General features: G+C 37.3%; 1 pseudogene; it reads right to left on the bottom strand.

The window, feature by feature from the left end:
* Positions 1-2,217: 2,217 nt before the first annotated feature.
* On the bottom strand, positions 2,218-2,316 carry LOC132267781 (small nucleolar RNA R71; annotated as a pseudogene).
* Between the last annotated feature and the right edge of the window lie 3,626 nt (positions 2,317-5,942).

Here is a 5,942-nt window from a genome sequence, read left to right as displayed (position 1 = left end):
ATATCTTAATCTTGTGTATTATTAAGGGATTAGTGTTGTAATTAATGTTTTGACACTTTGATATATATAGATCTTGTTTAATCAATGATTTGTGTGGTTTAATGCTTCCAATTGATCATTTCATTTTATTCATATGTCTATATATGCTAGAATTGATGTTCATGTTCTTGTCTCTAGATTTTGTGTTGTTGATGCATGTCTATGTGTATTGATGCCATGGATTTAGAGATTGTCAAAAGATTGTGCTTAAAAGAATGCTTTTGTGATTCTCTTGATGGTTCATGCTTATCTTTTGATGGATTGTGCCTCTCCCCTAGTTTATTTTCATGCTAGTAGTGTAGATGTAGTGTAGTTGTAGTGTAGTGTTAAATGGGAGGACAATCTATGCTTGCTGTTTGATGATCCAAGCTTTTGAATGCAATTAGCATATGTCTCTCATCTTGTGTTATATTTGGATTGTGAGCCTAATGAAAGGATTAATGACTTGTTTTGATTTATTGTGCCTTTCACATGTTGTTTAGACAATATATGCTTCATTGCTTAGATATATTGTCCCTTTCACTTGATGTTCAGACAATACATGCTTAACTAGTCATCCTTGCTTGTTGAATCAACCAAATACACACACACCAATATTGCAACATCCTAATTGCCCTCATTAATCACTTGTCAATAATATAAAAATGCATTGCTTGGTGGTGATCTCTAAACCCCAAGACTCTTCTCTCTCTTACTTACTCTTAATTGCATTCTTTTGCTGTTACTTAGTTTAATCTAGTTGCTCTTTAATCAACCTACCAACCAATTATTTGATCACTCGACCTACTAACCCTAATAGCGATTCCACAATCAACTCCAACATTGCTCAATCCCCACAATCCCTTGGGACTATCCCTACTCACTCTTGCTACGTTAGTAGTAGTGTTGGTAGTGGTTTTTATAAATTTAAACTTGACCCAAAAAGGCTTTTCTTGAACCGCATATCCACTACATCAATTTTGGAGTGTAGGAACGGCTTATAGGCCGGCGTCAAATTTTAGCGCCGTTGCCGGGGATTTGTTGATTAGATTAGGATTAGTACTCTTTTGATCGTGTTTTTACTTTATTTTTATTTTTCTTTTTGGTTACTTATTGTGTTGTTCTTACTTAACTAGGTGCATTGTTGGAGAGGAAGTAAGCAGAGGAGCCATTAAGCATTCAATTCAAGCAAGCAAAGAAAGGAAAAATGCTAAAAACTTAAATTTTTTTTTGCTAAGCTAAGCTTTAAAATTTGGAGTTGAAGTGCTAAAGGACCTTTGTGAGACTTTCTTTACTCAATTCCTTAGTTAAATCGTCGACCCGCGTGGAGGCTATTTTATTGTTCTTTGCATCATCTTTGTTAAAGCATAGGAATATGGGTTAAGTGTTTGTGGAAGGAGTTTCATTGCATTATTGTGAAGGCATAGTGTTTGTCATTCTTTGTGTTTGTTGTGTTTTGTATTGTGCATGCATGGGCGTCGTTTATTGAGACCAACACTTGTCCCTCTTGATTTGCATCTTGAATCTATCGTTAGAAATCCTAGGGGAAGAGGAAGTTCAAATAGAGCCAATCTTTCAATGGATGACCATAATGATGACCATATTGAGGACATTGGTCACATAGACCAACAAGGTATCCTTCATCCCAATGTGCACAATGAAAACATGCAAGTACCATTAGGCATGCCAAGGCCATTCATCCAACCACCACAACAACAAGGCCAAGTTCCGTATAGAATGCCAAGGCCAATGTATGCTCCACAACCTCCCATCATTAATCAAGGAATTCATAACCAAGGTGTTCATGTTGCACCTCAAGTAGCTAATCCACCTCTTGCTTTGAGAGATCACTATGTGCCTAATGAATACAATGCACCCACATGCATTCAATTGCCACTATTTAGAGCACATCATTATGAAATTAAAGCACAAACTATTCAAATGCTTCCTAACTTTCATGGACTTCCTAGTGAAGAACCTTACAAGCATTTGGATGAGTTTCCTGAAGTATATTCCACCGTAAAATATACGGGACATGCCGGAAGAGGTCTTAAGACTCAAACTTTTTCCATTCACCTTAAATGACAAAGCAAAATATTGGTTTAATAATCTTAGGCCTTTTTCAATCACTTTTTGGGCGAAAATGTAACAAGAGTTTTTAAAGAAGTACTATCCGGTTTCTAAGACCAATGCCATGAGAACCTCAATTTGAGAATTTTCACATGGGGATGGAGAAACATTTCATGAGGCATGGGAACGCTTCAATGAATTGCTTAGGAAGTGTCCACATCATGACATGCCTAAATAGAAATTAGTTCAATATTTCTTTGAGAGTTTATCGGACAACTATAAGGGTATGGTTGATGCTTCCATGGGTGGTTCTTACATTGATAGGCATGAGGATGACGTGTGGCGTCTTTATGCAAGCATGAGTGAATATTCTTTGCAGAAAACACTATCATCCAAGAATGGTAGAAATTCACAAGGTAAGAAGAGTGTAGGCTTACATCAAGTCGAACATTCAAATGAAATAGCCGCCGAAATGAAGTCTCTGTCTCAAAGGTTTGATCAATTTTTGATTAACCAAAACTCGGCGAACCAAGTATCTTCTTTCCTAACCATTCTCATCGTGCATCAAATGAAACATGTATGACTTGTTCTAGTGTTCTTCATTCTACTTCTCATTGTCCTCATGGACAAGTACATAATGAACCTAATGAACAAGTCAATGCGGCTTTTGTAAACCAAGGGAACAATCCTTATGGTACTCATTATAATCCAAGTTGGAAGAATCATCCGAATTTTTCTTAGAAAAACCAAGGAGAAGGCTTCAACCCTTCCCAAGGCGGTTTCCAAGGGAAATACATTCCACCTCCACTTCAAAACCAAGGATCCCAAGGTTATAGACCTTATCAATCACAAGGGAATCAATTTGCTAATTCTCATTTTCCCAACCAATCTTATTCCCAAGGAAACACTAGAAGTCCCACCTTTGAAGAAAAAGTTTTAAATGCTTTGTGCACTTTAGAGGCTAACACACAATTACTTCATTCTCACTCTCAATCCATTACTAAGCTAGAAACCCAAGTAGGGCAAATAGCAAGCACTCTTAATGCAAAAGAGAAGGGAAAGATGCCCATTAATGCCCCACTTAAACAACAATGTGTTGTGGAAACCCATTCCTCATCGGAAGGGCATACCATTGAACATGTTAATGCGGTGACTACCTTGCAGAGTGGTAGAGTTGTGGACAATCAAGTTGAAATATCCAATGAAGAGAGTGAACCAATGCAACCTTAAGTTGTCACCCGTCCCGTTTCACATCCCATTCCTCCTTCATTGCATACACATGATCTTGCAAATGAGAAAGTTTTGAAAAATGTGTTTGAAAAAGAAGTTTTGAAAAATGATTTTGAAAAGGTTTATTGAAAAATGATTTGAAAACTTCTTGTGTTAAAGAGAGTTCTAAAGAAAATTCTGAAAAAGAGTTTAAACCAAAGGTTCCATTTCCAGATACCTTAAAAGGATCCATTTCAAAAGACAAGCAAAAGGCAAAAACCAATGAAATCATGGAAATGTTTAGGCAAGTGAAAGTTAATCTTCCACTATTGGATGCAATCAAGCAAATTCGGGCTTATGCCAAATTCTTGAAAGACTTGTGCACCCAAAAGCGGAAGAACAAGAGCCAAGCACCAAGAAAAGTGGTTTTGACCGAGCAAGTAAGCTCAATTTTGCAACATAACACTCTTCCAAAGTTTAAGGACCCCGGTTCACCCACTACATCATGCATCATTGGTGATCATATCATTAATCGGGCACTTCTTGACTTAGGAGCAAGTGTTAACCTTCTTCCATATTTAGTCTATGTTAAATTGGGCCTAGGTGAATTGAAACCGACGTCGGTAGTTTTGCAACTTGCCGACTGATCCATTAAGAAACCTAGGGGTGTCATTGAGGATGTTTTGATCAAGATTGATAAATTCTTCTTCTCGGTTGATTTCGTTGTCATTGACACGGAGCCAGTTTCCAATCTTAAGAGCCAAATTCCCGTTATCTTTGGCCGTCCTTTGTTGGCAACCGCCAATGCCAACATCAATTGTAGAACAGGGGTGATGAAGATTTCATTTGGCCACATGAAGGTAAAGTTGAATATCTTTAATCCCACACCCAATTCACTTGACAAGTATAAAGGAGAAGTCAATGTTGTAGAAAAATGTCATGATCTTTATTGCCAAGGAAATGAGCTTTTGTGTAAAACCAAAACTTCCAAAGGATCATCATCAACCTTGCATTCTCAAAGTGTTGTTTCAAATTCTTGCTTTGAAAAGGCATGGAAGCCCAAAGGTTTTAATTGCATAAACAAAGGATCAAATGTTTCTTTTGAGCTTGATCCAACAAGTTCTTCAAAGGACCATTTGTTGGGTGGAGTTCAAAACATTTATCACCCCAACAAGGAGGGGATGCATCATAAGATCTTTGACCTGGGCTAAAAGAGCCTAACGTCTTGCTAGAGACGTTAAAGATTAGCAAAGACATTCGTAGGGTGTCAAAACCTTATTCCTCCCCCATTTCTATCTTTCATTTTGTTTCTTGTGAAGTCTAGATACTTATTTTAGGTTCACATGCATTGAAAGGAACTTTGGTGAGGATTGCATAAGCTTTTATGTTATAATTGAGCATTTGGCAAAGTTCGATCGATCTCACATTGGAGTTCGATCGATCGAACTGTGGATTGCACTCAACACTTAGAAAAATTTTCGACCTGCATCCACCTGCATCCAAAATCACCTCTCTGTCCCATCGTTCAAACCAACTCCAAGATCGATCAAGTGACCTTCGATCGATCCGACTTCCAGGTTCGATCGATCTCAGGACTCAACACTTAGAAAAATTTTGAGCCTGCATTAACCTGTATATTTCAGCTCTTCGAAACATTCCAAGGTCGATCTGAAAGTTCTTCGATTGATCCAACTTTCCAGTTCGATCGATCTTATGTCCCAACACTTAGCCAAATTTTTGAACCAAAAACCTACATATTTTTGCTCTCTGTCGGATCGATCGAACTCTTGTTTCGATCGATCATAAATCTTCATTTCATTATTTTAACTTTAGTTTGACTTTTCAACTTTTCAAAAATCCAAAAATATTTTCATTTTTATTTTATTCTATTTTCACTCTCATTTTATTTTGTTTTAATTTTCAACAAGTTTTCAAAAATTCAAAAATATTTTAATTTATTTAGTTTTTGATTAATTAAAAAAAAATAAAAAAAAAATACTTTGAAAAGAGTTCATCAAAGTTCGATCGATCACAACTCATCTTCGATCGATCAAACTAATCAGGAAATGTTTTTAAAAATAGATCCAAGGGTTTTAGGATCGATCATTTGGATTGATCTCACTCACCAAACCCTAGCCTCTCGTCCTTCTTCACTGTGAATCATCTCTCCAAGCTCCGGCAACTCCTCCGGCGAGATCCAAGCATCTCGAATCTCAGTTCATCTCCATCCTCTTCATCTCAGATCATTCTCCATTCTCTCGCTCTCTTGAGGTAAGATCCAAGACATCCTTCCCTAGATTTGAACTTTCATGCATCAATACTTGTTTCAAATGTCGTAATCATGTTGCTCTCATGTTGAATCTTCCATTCTCAAAGCTCTAGCATCCATGTCTATATATATATATATGTGTGTGTGTGTATATGTGTGCATAGATTTTGAAAATTTTGTTAGATTTAGGTGTTTGGGCCACGTTTGGAGTGCATTTAGGCTTGATTTGTGTTGATTGGAGGGCCCACGAACTCACTCGTGTGGGCCCCATGCTTCAAAAGTCACAGATCTGTGACTGTTAGGTTTCATCGTCGCACTGTTCGATCGATCGAACAAATTTATGATCGATCGAATATTTGCGATCGATCCAACTTAA

The sequence above is a fragment of the Cornus florida genome, unplaced genomic scaffold (assembly GCF_030987335.1).
Source record: "Cornus florida cultivar Cherokee Brave unplaced genomic scaffold, ASM3098733v1 CherokeeBrave_3.0.0_Hap2_Chr07, whole genome shotgun sequence".
In the NCBI taxonomy this organism is placed as follows: Eukaryota; Viridiplantae; Streptophyta; class Magnoliopsida; order Cornales; family Cornaceae; genus Cornus; species Cornus florida.
This window is presented reverse-complemented; position numbering and strand designations above follow the sequence as displayed.